At 43.6% G+C, this 26,426-nt stretch overlaps 1 non-coding gene and 1 pseudogene across 2 annotated transcripts; both read left to right on the top strand.

The window, feature by feature from the left end:
- Nucleotides 1-85: 85 nt before the first annotated feature.
- Nucleotides 86-11,895, top strand: LOC147995689 (glutathione S-transferase alpha-4 pseudogene; annotated as a pseudogene). Its single transcript, XR_015684605.1, has 2 exons — nucleotides 86-265; nucleotides 11,096-11,895. The product of XR_015684605.1 is annotated as a glutathione S-transferase alpha-4 pseudogene (transcript).
- LOC120101934 (U6 spliceosomal RNA) lies at nucleotides 5,119-5,225 on the top strand. Its single transcript, XR_015685187.1, has one exon. It is a non-coding gene; the product is annotated as a U6 spliceosomal RNA (small nuclear RNA).
- Nucleotides 11,896-26,426: the final 14,531 nt, after the last annotated feature.

The raw sequence follows: 26,426 nt of genomic DNA on the forward strand, positions 1-26,426 counted from the left end.
GGCGGGGCCGGCGCGCGCGGGCACGTGGGGGCGGGGCGGGAGCGCGCGTAGTGGGGGCGTCAGTGTGAGTCGGGCCGAGCGCTGCACAGAGCTGCAGAGGATTCAGACCGACTTGGGAGCCGCTAGACGCAGGCTCCGGGACATCACACCTCCGGGTCCTAAGGTCTCTCAGTGTCGCGGGGGTTCTGGGGGAGCTACAGCCACGCTCACGGACGTGCCCGGGGCGGGGTCTCGCTCCAGCAAGGGCCAGGCTAAGCTTCTTCAGGTCTGTACTTGGCTTTATCCTTAGGTGTCCTGGACCGCTTCCTGGCCACAGATACCTATTTCTCATCAGTTGCAAATCCATCCTTGAAACGTTCGGCCCTTAGCGATGCGGCCTGTTGAGGGCACTGGTATCAGAGTGCTCACAGCATCGCAGGAGACCCCTGTCTTTGCAGTTCAGGTTCTAGTTAGAATTGTTTCCAGGTGTGGGTCGGTGGGCCAGAAAATCTCAGAGCCCAAGTTCCTTCCTGCAAAAAAATGGAGGGTGGCTCACGTCCTTTATATACAGGGTCTATTTAAGCACCACATGTTGACCTTGTCAAGATGTCCTACGTGTCCTAAATTCATCTTTTCATAGTAAATTATAACACCCCAAGACTAGTTTTCCTGCTCCAATGATCGGCCTTTGAATGATTTATAAATAGTGCTGGCTGAAAAATCCTCCTTCCACTCATAAAGATTTTAACAATCCCCAAGGTGTCTCTTGCAGGTTTAACTGAAAGAAGATTTTTAAAAAGGAAATAAAATACTTATTTTTATACTTAAAGGAAAATAAAATTTTGCCTTCCAGACCTAAGTCGTGAATGTATAACCATTGTTTAGAGGTAACCAACATAGTATCTGAAAATCAGCCAATCAGAGACAGCCTTTCTGCAGGGGCTTCCAAATCAGCCAGTTACCAACAGCTTCTGAAAGCCAGCTAATCATTGACAGCAGGCCAATCAGCAGCACAATGACTAGGCTTCGGAATGAAAGAGCCTTTCTTAGCCGCTTTGTTCTGCAGACCACTGTTAACAGCCAGGAGTCTGTAAATTGCTAAACGGTCAATTTACTGAAACACCTCAAGCTTCTACAGACCCAAACACTACACACATCTCCGGCTTTGTTAAGAATCTTCTTTGAGAATACAGCTTTTCTCTGCAATGTGATATTCACCTTCTTCCTCCCTCCCCCATTTGATAGGTTTTATGTAACCTAGGCTGGCCTCGAACCCCTGATCCTCTTGCTTCAACCTCCTAAACACTGACATTACGGGCCTGCACCATCACGTCCTGATGGAAGGCTACTGCAATTTGTAGCATAGAACAAAATTGTGTGCCTTAGGATGCTCTTAGCCGTGGTATGCAGATATCCACATCTTGCGTATTCATTCATCAGTTAATGAATAGAAGCTTGTTTCCACGTTTTCTATGTCTTAGCTTAATGCAGATGTGACCAAATACCGATAAGTTTTTGTGTAGACGTGTTTTTAATTTTCCTCTATGTGTAGTATACTCCTAGAAGTGTACTACTTGATCATACTGAAACTCTGTGTTTAATAATTTAAGGCAGTTTTTTTGTTTTCCAAAAAAGCTTCAGTATGTATTTTCACATTCCCTAGGTGAGAGGGTTCCAATTGTTCCACGTGTTCCCAAACATTTAATATCTATCTATTGGGCTGTAGTCATCTTACTGGATATGAGGCTGTAGTTTCTTAGGGGTCATTTTTTCATGTGCTATTGGAGAGAAATAGAGATGTAAATAAGAATTTCTGAAAAGAAGCCGTGTCTGCAAAACTGATTGAAAACTGATCTTTCTGGCAAGGTGAAACAAGTTCACATTCCTAGGAACGAGCACCTATTCCACTTCTCTCCAAATGCTTTCTTAATTGTCTCTCCCCTGGTAAGGAATAGAGAAGTTGCATTGTCCAAACCAAGACTAATTAACTATGTGTAGCTGACCCTCTCCTTTGTCCCCTAACCACTCTGAGCTCCAGACCTAACATCTAGGAGGATGAGTTAAAAACTTGAAACCAGGTGCCCTGGACATGGCCAGTCTACAACGGGCACTCCCTTACTAAACCATAACGTCAGAAGACAACTGGACAACGTTGTAGCTCTCCTCAGTTTCCCCCTCAATTTATGTTCCCATTCTTTGAAAATGTTGTACATTCACCCTTCAGGACAAAGTTTACATCCTGAGCTGGCCACCTCTCCGAGCACTCAGAAAATAAAGCTTTCATTTTTAAGCTTCTGTAGCTGAAGTGAGTTTTCTCCGCTTCCAACCCGAATCCAACGTAAGGAGATGTGGCCAGATGTGCCATTGTTTACTGAATCATGGGCTGTAGCTGATGAGTGGCTAGGTCAGGCTATGGAAAGAGCATGAATGAAAAATTGAGGAGAAAGACATCTGGAGAAGAAGTATTTGGATATGTCTCTTCAAATGTGCCAAAAAAAAAAAGTTAAGATAATTGTGTCTCATGATTTTTTTTTTTCATTGAGACAGGTTTCTCCGTGTAGCCCTGACTGTCTTGGAATTCAGAGACCCACCTGCCTCTGCCTCCCAAGTGTTATGATTAAAGACATAGGCCACCACACCCCAATAATTGTGCCCTGTGTAAATGCTCAACAGGTGACTTCATTTGAGTTCAATAATTAAGTAGATAGGATGACCCATTCTGTGACAATCACCCTCTTTCCCCAGCCATTCCTGTCATTGCCCAATTCCCCAAACCCCAAATAGCAGTCCAAATACCCAGAAATGAGCTCACCCTGGACTGCAGGAGGATTTCTAGGAGATAAAAGTGGGCAGTCCTCTAGAAGTTGTGAAACCAGTTCCCGTCTGCCAAAAGGAGTCCTTTTCCTTACCTCTGGCAGAAGGACTTATGGCTCCATTGACATATGCCTGTAGTTTCCTTACCTCTGGCAGAAGGACTTATGGCTCCATTGACATATGCCTGTAGTTTCCTTATTTCTGGCAGAAGGACTTATGGCTCAGGTGACATATGCCTGTAGTTTCCTTACCTCTGGCAGAAGGACTTATGGCTCCATTGACATATGCCTGTAGTTTCCTTACCTCTGGCAGAAGGACTTATGGCTCAGGTGACATGTGCCTGTAGTTTCCTTACCTCTGGCAGAAGGACTTATGGCTCAGGTGACATATGCCTGTAGTTTCCTTACCTCTGGCAGAAGAACTTATGGCTCAGGTGACATATGCCTGTAGTTTCCTTATTTCTGGCAGAAGGACTTATGGCTCAGGTGACATGTGCCTGTAGTTGCATATGGAAGCACATGCTGGCCCCCAGGCTCCTTCAGTCTCCACAGTCCACACGAGCACCTTAGCCTCCTAGGCGTTCTCATCTGCCCAGGCTTCCTTCCTACCCATTTGTTCTCTCTATAACAACAGGGTTTCCCACTGCCCCTGCTATTCTATGCTTTCTCCGTTCACTATTCCCTGCTATTCTTCCTTCTCTCACAGATAACCCCCGCCATGTCCAGTCTTTTGGCCACATCAGTCTACTTCTTTTTCTTTCTGCTTTGGACTGTTCCAGACACCTCTGGCTGCTCTCTCGTATCTACAATTAAAACCTTAGCAATACCATGGAGTGGTCATACCAGCAATTTCTTTACGGTGTACCTCGAGTACTTCTGGTGGCAACACCCAGTAGGTGCACAATTGAACCTCTTTCCAGGGGGTCCAGTCTCTCCTAACTGAACCAAGCTGCTGATTTGACGTTCCTAAGGTATGGACCATTTGTTTCTGCTGGCTTCTGCTAAACACCATATTCGATTCCAAATTTTAGAATCTGTCTCTTCAGCTGCTTCTCTTTCATCCACTCTAACCACTCCTCACTTCATTTTTTTTTTATAAGTGTCTCTTTGGAGTCTCTGTCTCTTGTCCCTTCCTGGAGCCTATTACTGATAGAGGAGTCATGTCTTTCTCACCATTCTCATGAACAAAATGGCCATCCTGGGAGAGAGAGAGATGGTAGTTATGTATGAGCTCAACAATATGGACTTGCTCTCACCAAGGCTGACCGGGCTACAGTTGCTGCTGAGTGTCAAATCTGCCTCCATCAAAGACTAACACTTAGCCTCTGATAAGGAACGGTTCCCCTGGGTGACCAGCCAGTGGCCTACCTGGTTGGCTTACTTTGATAACTTTCCTTTATGGAAGGTCAGTGCTTTTTCCTTGTTGGAATAGATATTTATTCCAGTTATGAATTTGCTGTCCCTGCATGTGATGCTTCTGCTAGAACACCATCATCCATGTACTTGTAGAATGCCTTATCCACAGCCATGGTAGTCCACACAGCATTGCTGACCGTGGAACTCACTTCACAGCCAGAGATATGGGACAATGGGCCTGTGCTCATGGAACCCACTGGTCTTAACCCTTTTCCCCCTTGTCCTGAAATGGCTGGCTTGAGAGAATGGTGGAACGACCTTTTGAAGACACAGTTACACTAATAATTAAGGCAACCTTTTGAAGACTTGATTACAGTGCTAATTAGCTGGGAGTGTCCTGGAGTGCTAGGGCAAGATTCTTTAGGAGGTAGCCTATGTCTTAAATCAACATCCAATATTTGGTGAGGTTTCTCTTTCAGCCAGCATTCACTGGCCCAGGAATCGAGAGGAACAGGAATGGTTCTACTCACTCTTACCCCTAGTAACACATTAGGGAATTTTCTACTTCCTGTTTCCTCAACCTTAAGTTCTACTGGCCTAGAAGTTCTGGTTCCTGAGGAGTGTTACTGCCTGGAGGCACAACAGGCAGTCCATTGACCTGGAAGCTCAGACTTCCTCTGGACACTTTGGGCTCCCGATACCCTTAAGCCAAAAAGCTAAGAAAGGAATAACAGTGTTAAAAGTGGTGATTGATCCTAAGTACCAAGGGGGAATTGGATTGATTCTTCACAATGGAGTTATGTAAGATTATAGTGCAGGAGAACCTTTAGGGTGTCTCTTGGTGTTATCACTTCCTGTAGTTAAAATCAATTGGAATCTAGAATGACCCAATCCAGGTAGGATGACAAAGGGCCAAGACACTCCAGGGATGAAGATGTGTGTCACACTTTCAGGGAAAGACCTGGAACCTGTGCTCCCTTCGGCTGCACATGTACTAAAGTTGGAACGATACAGAGAAGATTAGCATGGCCCCTGCGCAAGGATGACATGCAAATTCATGAAGCGTTCCACATTTTTGATTGTTGGGGGGAGGGGAACACCCATTGAGAAGGGGAGGGGGAGGGGTTAGGGGGATGTTGGCCTGGAAACCGGGAAGAGGAATAACAATCGAAATGTAAATAAGAAATACTCAAGTTAATAAAGATGGAAAAAAAATGGGAGATAAAGCCAAAAAAAAAAAAAAAAAGACCTGGAACCTGCTAAGGTTTTTCCTGAGGGTGGAGGAAATACAGAATATAGTAGAGGAAGGTAGCTATAAATATCAGCTGAGGTCACATGACCAGTTGCAGAAACAAGGGTTGTGATTGACACAAGTATTTCTATAACATTCCATTAAGAAAATTTGTGCATATAAGCAGATATTTGCATTTTCTTTCCTCCATTATCATGTAATATCGTATCAATTGAGATATACTGGAGGTTGTGTTGGAAATCTATATTATTATATTTAGAAGACAGCATTTCTCCAGGTACTTTGTCAATTAATGATGTGTTTGTGGTTATATCAATGTTATATGGAACTAGTTATTGTTTTCATATGAAAATTAGGCACAACATAAAAAGGTGTGATTGTGTACTTGTTGAGAAGGGGTAGACTTTTGATGACTAATCTTTACTGTCAACTTGACTACAACTGGAATCAGCTAAAACACACGCTGCTGGACACTTGTGAGGGATTTTTTTTCTTAATCAGATTGTATGAAGCAGGAAGACCCACTTAAATCTGAACCAGTGCAGGGACCAAAAAATGGAGCAGAGACTAAAGGAAAGGTCATCCAGAGACTGCCCCACCTTGGGATCCATCTTACCAGCAGACCCCAAACCCAGACACTCTTGCTTATGTCAAGAAGAGCTTGCTGACAGGAGCCGGGTAGAGCTGTCCCCTGAGAGGCTATGCCAGAGCCTGGCCAATACAGATGAGGATGCAGGCAGCCAAACATCAGGTTGAGTATGGGGACCCCAATGGAGGTGTTAGAGGAAGATTGAAGGAGTTGAAGGGGACCGCAACCCCATAGGAAGAACAACAACATCAACTAACCAGAGATCCCCGAGCTCCCAGGGACTGAACTACCAACCAAAGAGTACACACGGGCCAGTCTGCAGCCACATATGTAGCAAAGGACTGCCTTGTCTGGCATCAGTGGGAGGGGGACGCTTGGTCCTGTGGAGTTTTGATGCCCCAGAGAAGGGGGGTGCTAGAGGGGTGAAGTGAGAGTAGGTGGGTGGGTGAGGGAGCACCCTCTTAGAGTCGAAGGGGAGGGGTTATGGGATGTGGGATTCAAGTAAGGGAGACCAGGAAGGGGGACATTTGAAATATAAATTGAGAAATAATATAATAAAAAAGAAGAAACCACAAGGCTCTGCCAATTGGCCCAAAGGTCTCAGAAGTAACAAGAAGCCACTGGAATATCACGGGAGGTTTTTTTGGGGAGTTACTCTCTGTGAAACCACAGCAAGCAAAGATTTGCTACATAGGGTGAGGTAAACCAATGCCAGAATCTCTTCCCACCGTCTGTGGGGTCATGTTTGTATGTTTTCTAAACATTATATATTCTCTCATGTGTCTGCTTCAGCAAAACATCATATGACATAATTGAGTTTCCAAGAAATTTCCACTTCAACTCTGCCTCTGTTCATTTGCTCACTTCTGTCTCTTTAGAGAAACCTGACTAACACATCTGGCTTTCGTTAATTTCCAATGGTTCTACTTTTTATTATCTTAGTTTTTTTTTTTTTTTCTTTTCTTTTCTTTTTTTCGGAGCTGGGGATCGAACCCAGGGCCTTGCGCTTGCTAGGCAAGCGCTCTACCTCTGAGCTAAATCCCCAACCCTAGTTTTTTTTTTTTTTTTTTTAGACAGTCTGGCCTCCAACTTGCAGGAATCCTTTTGCTCAGCCTCCTAAATGATAGGATTACAGATGTGGGCCACCATGTTCATACTTCTTTTTTTTTTTTTTTTTTTTCTTTTTTTTTCCGGAGCTGGGGACAGAACCCAGGGCCTTGTGCTTGCTAGGCAAGCGCTCTACCACTGAGCTAAATCCCCAACCCCGTATACTTCTAATGGCTCTTATTAAGGTGTATGTGTATATAGTCAAATGTACTTTAGTAGCAAACAAGAACAGGGTACAGACATCCAACACTAAAAACGTATGCTTGGGGCTGGGGGTGAGGACTTGGTAGTTTAGAACACGAATTGCTCTTCCAGAGGACCTCTGCTCACATTACAGTTGTGTGGCTTAGCCTTCATGTGGGTCTCCTAACAGTGGAAGAAGGGGCTGTCTCTGACTCCATTGCCTGCCTTCAAGACTCTTTCCCTCTACTGGGCTGCCTCAGTAGGAAAAGATGGACCTCCTCTTAGTGCAACCTGATGTACCAAGACTGGGTAAAATTCCAGGTCTCACCTTCTCTGACGCGAAAGGGAGGGAGAGTTGCAGAGGGGGTTAGAGAAAGGACTGGGACGAGAGAAGGGAGGAAAAACTGCAGTTGGGATGTAAAGTTAAGTAATTTACTAACTAATTAAAAATAATGAGTACTGGTTACTTTTTCAGAGGAGTGGGTTCAATTCCCGGCAAGCACATAACAGTTTACACGCTCTAGAAGTCTGGTTCCCAGAAATCGAGCATCCTCTTCAGCCTTCACTGGCTCCAGACATGCATTTGGTGTACAGACCTCCATGCAACCCCAACGCTAATACATATAAGATAAAAAATGTTTAAACCACATGATGAGAGAGTAATTCTGCCCATGATCTATACTCATCCATCCTTCTACATTAATTAACATAATCAAGATAATCCCCCATAAACAAACCCAGGGGTCTATCTCCCAGACGATTTTAGATTCTGTCACATTGACAATTAACGCAATCATCAGAACTCCTTAGTAATCTCTTTTTTGTGGTCGAATACATTCAAGAAAATACGTTGGAACTAGAGGCGGTAGGAAAACAGCCTAGACTGGTTTCAAATGCATGCACAGTTAGGCAAACTATGTCCCCTGAGTGAACTTTTAGGGAAAATTACCTAAAATCATGTCTATGCATGACTGGGCATATATAAGATTACAATCAAATGCATCATGAGAAAGGACAGTCACAGCAAACAAAGGTTTATGTAATACAAGCATGTCAATCAAGACAAAAGTCACTTCCTCATCTCAGACCTACAAAGGGATGCCCCAGGAATTAACCGGGGCACTAAGGTTCAGATAGCTCGATGCTTTCTTGGAACATATACGTCCTGCAATTTTCAGTTCGCTTACGAATAAAATCCTTTCCCATCCTCTTTTTGGTATGCACACTCTCAATTCTTTGAATGAGACACCAAGACCCTGTAAATGCCCATGCAGGCTTCAGTGACTAATAACAAATATACCAGAGGACTTTTAACTCCATGAGGGAAAGTCTCCGCCATTCTGAACTACTGATAAAGTGCAGTCGCACAAGACTGTAGTCCTGGCACTTGTGGGTAGAGGCAAGATGATCAGAAGTCCAAGGTCATCTTCAACTACATAGCAATTTCAAACCAACCTGGACTACACAGAGAGGGTGTGGAGAAGGAGAAAACAGGAGAAAAGAAAAGAAAAAGGGAAAAAGAACCTCTAATAACAGGAAGGAGGGAAAATATTTTTGTGAATGAGATGTTTCCCATCGTTCTTAAGCATTTTATTCATACCTGAAGTGTGCTAGCAGGCATCTTTTGGCATAATCATTGCACATTTGGCATGGCTAGTACAGACGTAGGTGTCTTCAAAAAATACCAGAGAGGCTTCACCTGTCCTGCGAAGCAGCAACAGCTGCACTGTCTGGTTTGAAGTCCTGAACTCAAACTGGTTTGAAGTGAACTCTTGGCCATCCCCTGGGAGTAGAGCATGCCAAACAGAAGGCATCCTACTTCACTTTATGTTGCTGCAATAAACACCACGACCAGAAGCAACTTATGGAGGAAAGGCTTTAGTTCACCTTACAGCTTATCAGTCCATTGTGAAGGGAAGTCCGAGCAGGAACTCAATCAGGAGCAGAGGCAGGACCATGACGGAGGCCATGGAGGAGTGCTGCTTACTGACTTGCTCAGCCCAGGGGGTAGCACTGCTGGGCCCCTGAAACCAACTATTAAACAATGCTTCCGCCCACAGACTTGCCCACTGGATAATCTGACGGGGGCATGTTCTTTCTTTCTTCCTTTCCATTTTTGTTTTTGTTTTTTGAGACAGGATTTCTCTGTATAGCCCTGGCTGTCCTGGAATTCTCTCTGCAGGTCATGCTGTCCTTAAATTCACCAAGATTCATCTGCTTCTGCCTCCCAAGTGCTGGGAGTAAAGGCCTATGTCACCACTGCAGGGCTGGCATTTTCTCTATCAAGATTCCTTCTTCTTAGATGACTCTGTTCTTGTTAGTTGATAAACACTAACAAACACATTTTCTTGGTTGCCAATTGATGTAGGAGGGCCTAGCCTCCTCCGGGTGGGGCTTTCCCTGGGCACACAGTCCTGAGTTGTATAAGAAGGGTGCTGAATATCATCTGGGAAATAAAGCAGTGAGCACTGTTTCTCCGTGGTTTCTACTGCCTTCGTGAGCCCCTTGATGGTGGTCTATAAAGTATAAGATGACATTAGGGAACTTAACCCAAGAACCCAAGTAACAAGAAAAATGAATTAGGTTTCATCCCCAGAATTCTTTTGGTCATGGTATTTTAACATAGTAACAGAATATCAAGCTAGGATACAACTATAAATCTGAATCATTGTACACATGCACACATGCACACATGCACACATGCTTATGCTTGCCCACATACAGACACACACCCGGGGGGGGGGGGGGCGGTTATCTCAAGACAGACAACTCTGTAATAGCGTGCTCACTTCAGTCTCCCATGGATTCTGGGCTCTCTTCCACCCGCCCTTTCTTCCCAGATGAGGTCACACCTGCCCTCTCTTTCCAGATGAGGTCATACTTCCTCTCTCTTCCCAGAGGAGGTCACACCTGCCCTCTCTTCCAAACATACACCGAGGTGTCCTTTCCTATTCCTTTCTTTCCTTGGTCCTGTCTTTGTCTCACTTCCCAACATGTGACCTTGAAGTCACACACTCAGAAGATGGCACGCTGACAATTCTCCGTCCCGGGCTCTGCTAATAGGGAACTTCACCCAAGAAGAGACCCAAATAACAGGGAAAAGTCCTTTCTTTCTGACATCTGGTAATTAGGTGAGGCTTAGTCTCTGCCGTGGATTAGATTACGCCCCTCATTTCTTCACATTTCTCCCGTATACATTGTTCATCTCTATTCCGTTGACAGAGCTTGACCTGTAGCAGATACGTTGTAAGAAGTTTTAAAAGTGTCTGTGTGGCCAGTGAGATAGCTCACTGGGTAAAAACACTTGCAGAACTAGTCTGGCAGCCTGAGTTTGATCCCTGGAACCCACATAAAGGTGTAGGAGGGAGTCAACTCAGCTAAGCTGTCTGACCTCCCCGTGCACCCCCACGTTCATTGTGCATGTACACGCATGCACATACACAAGTAATAGTGATAATGCTTTAAAAATAAGATAACAAATAGAAACTAAGTGTGTGGCTTGCCTGAGCTCTTACTGTCTCTGTCACAGAGTAGCTGCTGGTCCTAGAATAAGGGGACTTGTGAAATGGAGTTGAATACCTCCTGTGGTCTAGAATTAAGATCAAGAGGCTCTAGTTAAAACCAGAAGATTTACAAACCTAAGGATTTGGTCAGATGTGGTGGCACACGCCTTTAATCTCAGCATACAGAAGGCAGAGGCATGGGGGATCTCTTGTGAGTTGAAGCCAAACAAAACTAAGGATGAAAGCTATGGGTAAAAAAATTGAAGCTTGACCTGAAGGACTGTGAACTCTGCTTAACAGCCTCTTTCTCTAGTTCCTGCAGACAAAATTCCAGAATAAGGAAACTCTGAACCAGGAGTCATGGAAGCCAAACCCAAGCTCTACTACTTTCAAGGCAGGGGAAGGGTAGAGTAGATCGATGGCTGCTGGCTACAGCTGGAGTGGAGTTTGAAGAATTTCTTGAGACAAGAGAACAATATGAGAAGTTGCAAAAGGATGGATGCCTGCTTTTTGGCCAAGTCCCATTGGTGGAAATAGACGGGATGCTGCTGACACAGACCAGAGCCATCCTCAGCTACCTGGCTGCCAAGTACAACTTGTATGGGAAGGACCTGAAGGAGAGAGTCAGGATTGACATGTATACCGATGGCACCCAGGACCTGATGATGATGATTATCTGGGCTCCATTTAAAGCCCCTCAGGAAAAAGAAGAGAGCTATGCTTTAGCAGTGAAGAGGGCTAAAACCTGTTACTTCCCAGTGTTTGAAAAGATTTTAAAAGACCACAGAGAGGCTTTTCTTGTTGGCAACCAACTCAGTTGGGCAGACATACACTACTAGAAGCCATTTTGATGGTGGAAGAACTCAGTGCTCCTGTGCTGTCTGACTTCCCTCTGCTGCAGGCATTTAAGACAAGAATCAGCAACATTCCTACAATTAAGAAGTTCCTGCAACCTGGAAGTCAGAGGAAGCCACCTCCAGATGGTCACTATGTTGACGTGGTCAGGACTGTCCTGAAGTTCTAGTGACAGCATGCTAGGTGGCTACTGCAAGGGTCCAATCGCAGCAGCAGCTACAGAAAAAAAAATTGAAACTTGTGATAAGATAGAATTTTGAGATGTCCTAACTGAAGTTACAGTTCAGAGAATGGAGGGAGGAAAAAGAAGAGAAGATCATTTTAATTTACAGCTCAGGTTAAGTCAGCAGAAAATCGAAAAGACAGACAGAAATGTTGTGGTTTGCCCTGGAGTTATCTATATTTTGATTTTGATGCTAATTCCACTGCCCCAAGGACAGCTGCCTAGTCACGTACTCAGGAATCAGGTGACGTCACCAGAACCTCACCATTGACTTTGTAAAGTACACATGAGGGGCAGGTACAAGATAGAAGGAGGCCTGTCATTGGAGGAGAAGGAAGGATGGGCAGGAGAGAAGTTTGAAGGAAGAGGGGAGAGTGGAAGAGACAGGAGAGAGAGGGGCTGAGAAGCTGTGGCAGGACAAGATGGCAGGTGATGTTAAGATTCTGCTCTGTGTATTTACAGGTTGTTATTAATGTTCTCAAGGGATGGATGGTACCGGGCTTTGTGTGTTTAGTGGGCAATTATATCTTATCAATTGGGTCAAAGATTATTGTGTTGTGTGTTCTTTTATGTGAGGGTTTGAGTGTAGGAAAGTGTGTGGCTGGGATGTGTTTCAGCCCTGATATCTAGCAGATATCTTGGGCACTGCAGTGTGGACCTAGCGGGATAAAAGACAGCTTTACTCATTTATTTCTATATTTTTACAACAACACAGAAAGGAAGTTGTTCCACATTTTTCTACACTGGAGATTACCCCCAAGTATGATGTAGTCCTCCTGCCTCTGCTGCACAGGCGCATAGCACCACGTCCAAATAGAGGTGTGTGTCAGAACTCAGGCGTTCTGGCACAGACGGGCGAATCCACTGATGGACACACAGCATAACAACTAAGGGGAGTGGAGGCAACTGGCCTAATTACGGTAAGTAGGCTGCTTGGGAACATGCCTTTTAATGTAATGATTTGCTATGGCTCCCATCCTCCCACTCTTGCTGCTTTACGCCACCTTTAGATGGGCGGCTTTGCTCCACTCCATGCTCCCCATGATGCTTTGCTCCACTGCATGTTCCCCATGATGCTTTGCTCCACTGCATGTTCCCCATGATGCTTTGCTCCACTGCATGTTCCCCATGATGCTTTGCTCCACTGCATGCTCCCCATGATGCTTTGCTCCACTGCATGTTCCCCATGATGCTTTGCTCCACTGCGTGTTCCCCATGATGCTTTGCTCCACTGTGTGTTCCCCATGATGCTTTGCTCCACTGCATGCTCCCCATGATGATGATCTGCCTCACCAGAGATCCACAAGTAATGGAGTCAAATGAACACTTTTTTGTTTTGTTTTTACTTTATTCTCTCAGGTATTTTGTCGCAGGTAGAGTATTGACACAGAAGCCTCATGGTAGTGCTGCCACAGAAGCAGCAAAAACTATTTTTTAAATATTTCTGTGTGAGAGACCCAAAGAAGTTAAACAAGAAGGTCAAAGTGAGGATGCTTGAATCCCACTTAGAAGGGGGAACAAAACAGTCATGGGAGGCAGAGGGAGGGAGGGATCTGGGGGGGAGAAGGGAGGGTGAGGGGAATGGGGAAGCAGGATCAGGCTGACCAGTGTCTGACTCATTTAAAGATCCATCCCATGGGCAGGCACCAGTCCCTCACACTATTAATGATGCTATGTCGCACTTGCAGACAGGAGCCTACCCAGCAGCTGACTGAGGCAGATGCACATACCCACAGACAAACATTGGATGGAGGTTGGGGATCCCTATGGAAGAGTTAGGGGAAGGATTGAAGGCTCTCAAGGAGATTGCAACCCCACAGGAAGACTAACAGTGTCAGCTAACCTGAACTTCTGGGAACTCCCAGAGACTGAGCCACCAACCAAAGAGCATACATGGGCTGGTCCAAGGTCCCCGGCACATATGTAGCAGAGGGCTACCTTGTCTGGCCTCAGGGGGAAAGGATGCACCTAATCCTGCAGAGACTTGATGCACTAGGGTGGGAGATATGGGGCAGAGGTGCCCTCTCGGAGGTAAAGGAGTGGACGGAAGAGGGAGGAACTCTGTGAAGGGGTTGGAGGGCATCATTTGGGAGATAGATAGATAGATAGATAGATAGATAGATAGATAGACGTGTGTGTGTGTGTGTGTGTGTGTGTGTGTGTGTGTGTGTGTGTGTGTGCAATCTATATTTAGGTGCCTGTGAGGCCTTAAGTCAGGAATGGGATCCTCTGAAGCTGGAGTTATAGACAGACAGTTGTGAATCACCTAATGTAGGTCTTGGGAACCAAATTCTGGTCCTCTGCAAGAACATCAATTTAGAATCAAACATTTGGTTGAGGGATGGCTCAGTGGGAAAAGGTGATCACAACCACGCCTGACAGAGTGAGTCCCTGGGGGACCACATGTTGGAAGGAGAGAATGGGCAGGTTGTTCTCTGATTTACACACACACACACACACAATAAATAAATAAATGTAATAAAAGAAAACAAATTCAGTGTGCTGTGACCTGGATCTGCATCTCAGTAGAAGAGCACTGGCCCAGCATACAAGATGCCCTGGGTTCTACTCAGAGTACCGCAAAGCCTCAGAAACAGCAAGTGGCCTTGTTTGCAGTTATCCACGATGTAGGAGATGCATGATTAACAGTCTTTAAAGAACAAACATGCAGATTCTTGGGTTTCTATACCATCTTATTCTTTTATCCAGATGACTAAAAACAGGTAAGTTGATGGATTGATGGATGGATGGATTGTTGGACTGATTGATTGACTGTCTCCTTCCTGCTAAGACTAATAGTTCATGAGACCCATTGGTTTTTGACTGAGCCAGATCTAATGACTTAGCTTTTCATTGGCTTTTGTTTGCCCTGTGGACTTGAGTCTTTGTACTACCTCTCCTATCCTGACTATGTTGGTCAGCCCACTCCATTACAGACCAACTTGATCCACACCAGGGCCCTAAGAAGGATGGTAGGAATGCATTGTGGGTGGATCACTGCTTGGCCAATCAGTATATTGATTTTTCTGAGCTTACTTGGGGCTGACTTACATAGTGACCTCCTTCCAGAATCTCAGATATGGAGTGGAGCAGAGGCATTCTGCCCTTGAAAGGGCTGTCAAATTCTCAAACTGCCTCTCCTCCAGGATTGAGTCTAGAGCAGAGCAACTTGGGACCATGTATGTCATGTCCTTTCTCAACTACCTCTACCCACTTTCTTTTTCCATAATACTTTTGAACAAAGGCTTGAAATTTCTAAAACATGCTGTGGAAGAAATAATGAACACTGAGCTGGATGTAGCAGTGTGGAGAGCTCGCCTATTGTGTTCAAGGCCCTGAGTTTGGCTGCAGTGTTTCAAAACAAATAAACTATAAATATATGTGTTCATATAAAAAGAGAGAGACTGGAGAGATGGCTCATTTATCAAGAGCACTCACTGGGTTGGGGATTTGGCTCAGTGGTAGAGCGCTTGCCTAGCAAGTGCAAGGCCCTGGGTTCGTTCCCCAGCTCCAAAAAAAAAAAAAAAAGCACTCACTGCTTTTGCAGAGGACCTGGGTTGGGTCCTCAGCACACACATGGCAGTTCACAATCATCTGTTATTCCAATCCAGGAGATCTAATAGAGGGCCTCTGCAGGCACCGACATGCACATGGTACATAGACATATATGCAAACAAAGCAAACATAAAATAAATACATCTTAAAGTAATGATGATGATGATGATGATAAAAGAGAAATGCTCCAGTTTGACAGCTCCTCATAATTTATATGATAGATTAATGGATTCAGAAAAATACTTTTCTATATACAATTAGAATTATTGCTTTAGAAACTTGATTTTCAGCAAAAGTCGATTTTGGGTTTGGGCATATGGCTTAGTGGTTGAGCATCTGTCTGGTACATCTGCAGACCTAGCTTCAATTCAAATAGCTACAGAGATAAACAAGCAAACAAACACCTCAAATACATCCACACTGAAGGAAATTTCTCTTTGTGTATGTTCTTTTGATACATGGAATCTTCCCTTGGTACCATCCCAACAGGATAGATGGATTGCTGTAGACATGGAGGTGTGCTGGTCAGATCTCTTTTTGAGGAAGGATGAATGGGATGGGCGAGGAACATCTAGCTAGCAATTTTCAGGGTCTGCCTTCGCTACATAGGGGAAAGGACCTACCAGGAGGTAGCTTACATTTGGTGAACAAATCAGGCAGAGAGGGCTAATTGCTTGGGCTCAGTGTAGAATACACTTGTGGGCACTTGTCATTCAAAATCTCCTTTCTGAGCTGGAAAAGGAGTCATACCATGAATCCCCCCAAATCCCTCTCTGCAGTTTGCCTCCTGCTCCCTTCTTTTCCACAAAACATGTGCTGTACCCTTCAAATGTCTCAGTACTTGATTCAGAGAACTCAATATGCATCATGGGTACTTTGAGGCAAATACAAAGGTCCTTATCTAGATAATGAACTGTTACTTAGCCTCAATAAGAAAGAAAATTCTGGGGGCTGGGGATTTAGCTCAGTGGTAGAGCGCTTGCCTAGGAAGCACAAGGCCCTGGGTTCGGTCCCCAGCTCCGAAAAAAAGACCAAAAAAAAAAAAAAAAAAAAAAAAAAAAGAAAAAAAAAGAAAATTCTGTCTGTTACTCTGAGTTGTTGTGAAGAAAAAAAAAACTGACATAACTTTGGGCAGGAAAATTAGCGTATTGAGTTTTAGAAGTGTAACGGACTGACTTGCAAGCTGGATGGTGTGCAACATAGCACTTTGGAGGCAAAAAGAAGTAGATCACTGTGAATTCCAGACTAGTCAGGACCATATAGTGAGACCCTGTCTTAAAAAAATGTTTATTAGGGGTTGGGGATTTAGCTCAGTGGTAGAGCGCTTGCCTAGCAAGCACAAGGCCCTGGGTTCAGTCCCCAGCTCCGAAAAAAAAAAAAGAAAAAAATGTTTCTTTATCTAGAATATATAGACATACAGAAATACATATAGAAGACAGTAGTAACAAAGTAACAGGACGTTTGCTGATTCTTTTGATTTTTTTCCCCCAGAAGCAGCAGGCTAATTATATCACATATCAGGGGTGTAAAGGTGGGAACATGAAGGCTTGTGTAAGAATGCATCTTGACATGTGCACTGTGATGCAATCCTCTATGACACATTCCTCAGACTGTCATTAAACGACCCATGGCAGTACAAGTAAAAGGTGGAGACAGTCAGTTTACACAGCTGAGGGGAGCAAGGGTCTCTAAAGTCAGTTTCTCAAAGCCCCAGGGAAGAAGGACAACTTGTGAGTCACTTCTCTCCTGCCACCACATGGGTCCCAAGGGTCCAATTCAAGTTGTCAAGTTCGGTGGTGAGCACCTTTACCCACGGAGCCATCTTCCTGGTCCTGGAATTATAAGTTGAGAAAATGGTCTCAACAGTATGTTTCAACAGCTTCAGCTTGGAACAACAGACCACTGGAAGCACATCACAAAGATGTACAAAATGGAGTAGAGGCTCTGCTCAACTCTTTATGTACCAAATGCCCAACAGGTGATCTTTCCCAGAGGGACAATGGAGGACTTTGTGAAAACATCTGGCTTCAAGCATTTTGGATAATGGACTTGTAACCTATTCCTGTATTATTCATATTACAACGGCATTTTCTAAACTTCATATGGTGCCCTTTTGAAATGTAATTGCTTGAGCACTCTGAGTTCTAAGAGTAGAGTGTGTGTGTGTGTGTGTGTTATGTCGACTAAAATTTGAAAAAAATTGAGGCAAAGGACCATCTAAAGGGTTAACATGAAGAGTGATCCCAAGAGCTATGTGGTGATGCTCACCTGTAATCCCAGTGCCTGAGAGGTGGATGGAAGAACAGTAGTTTAAGGTCCTTCCAGGCATAGGGAATATAAGACCAGCCTGTAGTCTATGAAGCACTATCAATTACTATCAGTTAAAACAAACACAACCAAAAAGGAAAAGACACCCAAAATGTTCATATCCACCAAAAAGTACAGCTAGAACTTCAAAAGTCCACTTCTCTGAGGCAGAAGACCCAGTGCCCGTGGGCTGGAGAGATGGCTCAGGGCTAAGAGCACTGGCTGCTCTGAGGACCTGGGCTCAGTTTTCTATTTTGGTTAGCCCAAGGGTCTGTTAATCTTGTTTATCTTTTTGAAGAACCAGCTTTTAGATTCATTGATTTTTTTTTTGCTTGTGTTGTTTTCTTTGTATTTCATTAATTTATGCTCTGATTTTTTTTTTTATTATTTCTTGTCAACTAGGTTCTGATTTGGTTTGTTCTTGTTTTTCCAAATTCTTGATTTGTATCATTAAGTCTTTTATTTATGCTTTAACTCTTTTTTTGTACTTTTTATTGGTTCTTTGTGAACTTCACATCATAGACTTCAATCCTGCTCACGTCCCCAATCCCCTCATATCCACTTTTTACCTTTGCAGCCTCTCCCACTAAAGAAAACAACAATTCGGTCCCCAGCTCCGAAAAAAAGAACAACAACAACAAAAAAAAACCCAACAACAAATCCAATCAATCAATCAATCAAAAATTTCACTGTGTATCCCACTGTACACCCCTTTGCCCAAACAGCTTTGCTTGCAAATGTTCATTGCAATGAGTCATTGGTCTGGTTCAAAGCCTCTGGCTTCTACAACACGATCAATACTGCATCCTCATCAGGACTCCTATGATGTCCTGTTGTTGCCCTGTGTCATGGAGATCCTGCAGCTTCGGTTCTGTAGGACTTACCCCTTCACATGCTCCAACAGTTTATTGATGGGGTAGATGTTGGGGTGGGCCAGGTCAAAGCCCTGGATCTAGGCCTGGGTGGTAGCTGAGTTGGTCAGCCTGCCAGCTCTCCCACACCCACACCACTAGGGCCAGGTCTCCCACAGTCATGCCCTCCAGCCCGCTCACCTTTGAGGTATGGGGCCAGCTCTCTTGTGCTAATGCCCCAGGACCAGCTCTCCCAAGTTGCCCCAGTGAGGGCAGAGCCAGTTCGATGCATCCCTCATTCATGGCTCCAGGAGGCAGCCCAGACCAGGAACTTTCTCATGGCCTCTGGAGGCAACGTAGGCCATGGGCATCAACACAAATCACAGCTGCTGCTGCAGAACCACAGACCCAGACATGGCCCCGGGCCGGACATCTCCATGACCTTAAGTGGCAGTGCAGGCTGCCCACATCATGCTGTTCCTCACCACCCTTGCAACTCTAGCTCTGTCTCTATAGTACACTAAACATTTTCTTTCTCTCTCTCCTCTCCACTACGTACTTGTTCATTGTAGCGGCACCCTGGCCTCTGGGTGTCGTCAACTGTGGCTGTGTGCCTCTTTCTGATTTTTTTTTTTTTTTTACTTTAGGCATTTAGAGCTACAAATGGGGTGGTTTTCAATGTATCCCAGATGTTTTGTTGTATTTTCGTTTTCATTTAGTCCCAGGGAAACATTTTCTTTCTTCTTTGATCTAGTCATCATTCAGTAATGAGTTAATATGCACGCATTTGTGTATTTAACTAGAAATTTGTGGTCAATCTTAAATTTTATTGCATTGTGGTCAGATGGTATACATGGAGTTATTTCTTTTTTTTGAATTTGTAAAGATTTATTGTAAATATACATTCTATTTTAGAAAAGCTTCTGTGTGCTATGGAGTAGAATGTGTGTTCTTTGGTGTTTGGATGGAATAGTCTATAGATATCTGCTATGTCCTTACGGTGTATGATGTCATTTCCCCTTTTGTTCTATTCTTTTTGAGATCGTAATACAATTATATCTTTTCTCCCTTCCGTTTCCTCCCTCCACACTCCCCCATACATCCTGCCTTGCTCGCTTTCAAATTCACGGCCTCTTTCCCCACTAATTGGTATGTATCTATGTATATTCATATATATTCCTACATATAACCAGCTCAGTCTGTGTAATGTTACTGCTTTCAGGGCTGACCATAGTTTGGATGTGCACTCCCACTCCCAGCATTCCTTGGTTACCTGTAGTTCTGAGTACAGGGTTGAGGTCCTGGTGGCCTTTCCCCCACTCTCTTTCACATGTCTGTCATTGTCCTTGTTCAGCTCAGGTTTAGGCAGACATATTGGTGAGACTTCATGGGTGCAGCTTCTGGTGTTCCTAGGAGATACAATCCCATAGAAAACTCCCTTAGAATCTTTATGTCCCCTCTGCAGTGTTCCCTGAACCTTAGGTATGGAAGTTTGTTTTTGTGTGTGTCTATCCATCGGGACTGGGCTTCAGAACTCTGCATTTTGATTGGCTGTGGTTTTCTGTGATGGTCTCTGTGGTAAGGAGATGTTTCCTTGATGAGGGGTGAGGCCTCCATTCACCTGTGTAGTACAAGGACATGTGTTTAGAATGTAGTTAGGGAACATACTAGTTTAATAAAGTAATAGTTGTAGGTTCTTCCCCAAGATTCACGGTTTTACTAGTCCTGGGTAGTGGGCTAGGTTTCCCAATGACAAACATGATCGCTCTCTTGTTGAGCGGGTCCTAGGTCTGATTAGAAAGGTGTCAGCTACTGCTAAGGTATTCGTGCCACCACTGAATCCTTATTGGGCCATGATGGTGGTGGTTATGGTTCATACGCATGATAGCTAGGTAAGATGGTTGATTTCTTCCTTCCTTTGGAAGACTTCATGGTGTTTTCTGGTAAAATGAAAACTGTCCTTAAGGAGGAGACACTCATGTCAGTTACAGTTGAGGAGACTCTTGAGCCTGTGTCTGAAATGCAATGCGTCTTCAGCAGGATTGATTCCACCTGTGGAGAGGGGCTGGTACCCAAAGTCAATTGGAATAGGTTGTATGTTTTGGGGATCTCTTGGATAATCCTGACCAACAATTCAAAGAGGGCTTCTCATGACTGGTGTTGAGGTTTTTGTTAGCTGGCCTTTCACTCTTGGATGAAACATTATCAGTCCATAGGAGAAATTTTCATTTAAGCTTTATTTATACAGAGACTTGCTGTTATAGTTCTTTATAGGTAAATGGTTAATAGTGTGATTCCTTACGACTACTTCCAGACATCCTTACTGTTAATTCCCCCTCCTTTATTCATCTGTATTTATCTCTCTCCATCCCTAGTTAAACTTCTCCTTTTCCTCATTCCCTCCATCAGATCACTGGCACCCTGCTACTCCCCTCTCTACTGCTTCCTGGGTAATGGTCCCTTCTTACCTTCTGGTTTCTGCAGTTGGTGTCATTTAATTCTGATATATGTCTGTTTATTTTTTGCCCAGATGTCTATTGCAGAGAGTAGAGCACTGAAATCACCTACTGTTGATGGCTCGATATTAATCTGTGTCTTTAAATCTAGTAGTACACTTTAAAAATGAAATCGGGTCTCCAGAGTTTAGGCCCATTTCACTGAGGATAGTAGTGTCTTCTTGGTTAACTGTTGCCTTGATTAGAATGAAGTGCTCCACTTTATCTCTTCTGGTAGGTTATAGTCTGAAGATCACTTTGTCAGATATTAGGACAGCAATGACTGCCTTTTTTTCTGGCCATTTAATTGGAGAACTTTTGTCCATCCTTACTCTAAGACAGCTCAAGATGTGTTTTTATGGGCAATAGATATATGAATGTTGTTTAAATTTTTATTCAATCAGCCTGTGTCTTTTTGGGTGAGGGGAAGGGTATCAAGAAGGGTTTCCTTGCATGTCCCTGGCTGTCCAGGTACTTGCTCTGTAGACTAGGCTGGCCTTGAACTCACAGAGATCCACCTGGCTCTGCCTCAGCCTGTGTCTTTTGATTGGGAAATTGAGGACATTAATAGTTAAAGTTATTATAGACATGTGTGTGTTATTTGCAGTCACTGTATTGTTGATTTTTGTGTTGTTTGTGTTCTCAGTGGTGTTTTGTGTTTTAGTACCTATAGCTTCCTATTTCTTTCTGCAGTCTCTTGGCCATGTTCATCCCTGTCTTTAGGCCAAAATATTGTTTCCTGTGTTTTCTTTGTTGGATATAAACTTTTTAGGCAGTTTATATTGTGGAAAGTTTTCCTTTCCCTTTCACCCATGACAGTTTTATTGAGTATATTAGTTTAGAGTAGCCAGCATGGTCTTTAGGACTTGGAATTCATTGCTCCGAGCTCTTCTGACTTCCAAAGTTCCCACTTGGAAACCAGCTGTTATTCTGATGAGTGTTCCATCAAGTGTGACTTGAGTCTTGCAACTTTCAATACACTTTCCTTGTTATGTGTCCTTAGTGTTTTAACTATGATACGGGGTGGAAACACTGCTTTCTAGTCTTGTCTACTGGGTATTCTGGTATTCTGCATGCTTCTTATGCCTGTCTGGGTGTGTCTTTCTTCATTTGCAGGAAAGTTTCTTCTATGATTTTGTTGAAGATCTGGTTTATGCAAGCTGACTTGGTAGTCCTCTCTCTCACCATGACTATAGTTTGAAGGTTTGGTCTTTTCATACTGTCCCTCATCTCCTGTATGTTCTTTTCCTTTGGGTTTGTTTTTTGCATTCTTTGCCTATTTTGTTTAGATTTTTATCTTCCAGTCCTGATATCATATCTTCTGCTCAACCCATTCTACTTGTATGAGTTTCCTTTGAGTTTTGTAGTTGGCTATTGTTGTGCCTCTCCCTGTCTAGTCAGCTCCAGAACACAGTCACTGGCATGGCATGGAGCCCCGGGAGCTCCAAAAATAAACAAGCAAATAGACGACAGTTATGCCTTATCTGACACTTGACTTTGTCATGTAGCTCTCTCTTTACGTGTCCTTTTTAGGACCCATTACGGCTAAGTATTAATAACAATCCTACTCATATTAACAAATACTTTAAACATTTTTGTAATTTATAAAATATTAATCATATCACTAGAATCTCTTACTATCCATAGGATCAAGCTATTATAAAACACCATCAAATACTGAATTGGCAAATTTTAAAAATAAAAAGGGAGGTCTATACACCCACCTATATCCCCACATACTATGCTATGTTTAATTATGTTAACTTTATTTTAAATTTTTCACTTTATTCTCTTTACCCTTCCCTGGGAGATCCTTGGCTCCCCACTTCAGCTTCTCCAGGTCTGTGGACTGTAGCGTCATTGTCTTTTATTTACAATCATGGACTTTTACTTTACCTACTTAATAGGTAATTTACTTATAAGTGAGTGCATACCAAGTTTGTCTTTTTGGGTTTCCTCACTCAGGATGATCTTTTTCTAATTCCATCCATTTGCCTGCAAATTTCATGATGTCATTTGTTTTTAACAGGTGAATTGTTTTCTATTGTAGAAATGTACCACATTTTCTTTATCCATGCTTCAGTTGAGAGATACAGGTTCTGGCTATTATGAATAAAGCTGCTATTAAACATAGTTTACCAAGTATCTTTGTGGTGTGGTGGGGCATCTTTTGGGATATGCCCAAGAGTGGTATAGGTGGGTCTTGAGGTAGATCAATTATTAATAAATTTTGTGGATGGACTTGGAACAGGTGGTGCTGGGAACAGGAGGCTTAGGTTGTGGGAGAGGGAGAAAATACTGGAGAAACAAATGAAAATGGGGTGGGGAGCATTTCAGGGGCAAGGTGGAAACCTAATGCAATCGAAACTCCATGCAATCTATGAAAGTGACCCTAACAAAGCCTCCTAGTAATGGGGGCAGGGAGCCTGAACCGGCCTGTAACCAGGCGAGGCCTCGGATAGAGGGATTGGGACACTAACTCAGCCATTAAACCTTGAACTTACAGTTTGTTCTACCTGCACAGTGTTCTGGGACCAGAGCCTAGCAGAATTGTCATCAAAGAGACCAGACAGACTTCATCTAGCAACTGATGGGAGCAGATGTAGAGCCCCACAGCCAAACATTAGGTGGATCTCTGGGAGTCCTGTGAGATTTTTGTGAGGAGGGACAAAATGGAGGAATCAGAGGGGTCAGGGACACCACAAGAACAAGGCCCACAGAATCAACTGGCTGGGATTCATGAGACCTCACAGAGACTAGGGAGCCTGTAGGAGTCTGGCCTAGGTCCTCTGCACATAGGGTATATCTGAATAGCTTGGTGTTCCTAAAGGAATTCTAGCAGTTGGTGTGTGGACTGTCCCCGACTCTTTTGCCTACTTGTAGGCTCCTTTTCCTCCTACTGGGTTGCCTCGTTCAGCCTTGATGCGATGCTATGTACCCGGGCTTATCGTAGCTTGTTATGCAGTGTTTGGTTGGTATACCTAAAAGGCTGCTCTATTCCGAGGGGAGGTGGAGGAGCAGGGATGGATCTGGAGTAGAGGAGGACTAGGGACGGGGAGACTGGGAAGAAGGGGAGGGAGGGGAATTGGGATGTAATATATGATAGAAAAATTTAAAAAATAAAAAAAATCACATTAACCAACATCATTTTTTTTCTTCACATTTAAGGATAATGTTTTTTTTTCTGCTGCACCAAAGCATTCTTTCCCAGAGGAGACATAGCTTAAAGTATATGTTAAATGAAAAGAAAACTGAGAACAGGAAAGGACCTGAGGCGAAGTTATGATTATGTCTTTCCAGAATATGAACTAAGTCTCAGATGGCTCCTGATAGCATCCTGGAGCCCATTGAAGGTAGATGACAAGCCGATCCATCAAGGCGATCTCCTCAGGGAGAGTAAACTAATCACTTGGGGAGACAGCAGGAGTCTCACTCGGCAGATCTCAGCCTGTGGATTGCAACCCCTCTCGTAAGCCTCTATCTCCAAAAATATTTACATTACGGTTCATCACAGCAGCAAAGTACAGTTATAAAGTAGCAGTGAAAATAATTGTATGATTGGGGGTCACCACAACATGAGGAACTGTATTAAAGGGTCACAGTATTAGGAGGTTGAGAACCATTGCTCTAGATTATCAAGCTGAGACTTTATGGAAACAGCAAGCCTACACTACTTCTGACCCAAAAGTGAAGTCATTATGCTTACCAACTGTATTACACGCTAATGCTCATTGTGTCAATGCAGAATCCAAATGCCTTTTGTCCGGGTATGGGATAAAAGGCACACTGTTATGGGATACAGTGTGGTGTTGTTTTGCCTTGCGAAGGGTTGTTTTTATTCCTCTTATATTTTTGGTTGTGAGCCTAGCCTTTAACAGCTGAGCCATCTCTCCAGCCCTTGTTTTTATTCCTTAAGGGCCATTTGTCTGAACAAAAGAAAGTATAAAAATATTTAGTCACACAAATGGGGAATATTTTGGGTGGGTTAATTAACCAATCAGTCCAAATGCAATGAATGATTTGCACTATCTAGAAAGTCTGACAGTGGAAGCTTCAGTTGTATGACGGTAAAGGGGAATACCTGAGGAGCAGCTTACCAACGTCAGTCAAATGGTACCCAGAACAATGTTATCTTTTGCCTGGTTTAGAAAATAGCCTCTGACTTCATTTGGCAAGAATAATCTTTTTGTATGAGAGGAGGCCCTTCTATTCCTGGGCTCTTCAAAAGTCTATATGGCATAAGAGTCACTTGTAAACGCTATGCAGAAACAACAGGGGACAATATAGAATCCATCTGTAAGCAGAGGGCTTCCTGACGTTCCCGCCAATGGTGTTTTCTTATCACATTGTTTGTGCTTTAAGTGTACTTATTTCCCTCCTTATGTCTATTCAATCTTCAGTCACATCCTTCTCTGTGGTGAACAACTGTCTTTGGGGTGACTCTTTGTGTGTGTGTGTGTGTGTGTGTGTGTGTGTGTGTGTGTGTGTGTGTGTGTGTGGAAATGCTACTTTTATTACCATTCCTGCAGGCTCTAAAAGTTTGTGTGAGATAGGGCCATATTACACCTGTCTTGCTCAGCAAATCTTTGCAAAGATCAAGAGAACTCTCCTTGAGAACTGTGACGATTCTTTGCATCTATTGAATCTTGTAATGACTCTAGTCACAACCGCTTTTTTATTGCCTGTGCCAGGAGTAGTTACTGGACTACAAAAAGCAGTCTCAAAAATGATCTCTGTGTTAGTGAAACAATTCCTGTTGTGGCAAAGATACTGTCAGGAGTCAACCTGACGATGGGTGAATTGAGGACCTCGGTTTTGCAATACAGAGCTACTATAGATCATCTGTTGCTCAAGCTTAACCTTTCCATGCGTTGCTTTAATGTGTCAGGGTTTCCCCATACTATTGATCACCACATTAATGACTTGCATAGAGAGATGGCGGAAGTCTCCGAAGTGACCTTTGAAAGGCCAATGTAGTTAAGATGGATTTCCCCTTTCCCTGGTCCTCTGTTAGCTGTTCTTACAATGCTTTTATGCTTTGTTTATAACAGACTAGCCATGGAGACAGTGCATTCAAATATGGTCTCTGTTACAGCGATTATCTTTTCAAAGAATTAGAAATGGGGATATGGAGAAGGCGTAGCTCGCAGAAAGCATGAGAAAATCCAGAACTGTTAAACACAGGCTTTCTTCTTCAAGGGAAGGAAATGACTGTTAACTCAGAAGGCTGGAGTCTAAAGCTTTATTGTGATAACTGTCACATGGACACCTTTCCCCAGAGTTCTACTGTGCTTAAATAGGTAAGGAAAAATAAACCACTTGATCGATCAGACTCTAGAAGATTTTGACCCAGCATTG

The sequence above is a fragment of the Rattus norvegicus genome, chromosome 3 (assembly GCF_021556685.1).
Source record: "Rattus norvegicus strain SHRSP/BbbUtx chromosome 3, alternate assembly SHRSP_T2T, whole genome shotgun sequence".
NCBI lineage: Eukaryota > Metazoa > Chordata > Mammalia > Rodentia > Muridae > Rattus > Rattus norvegicus.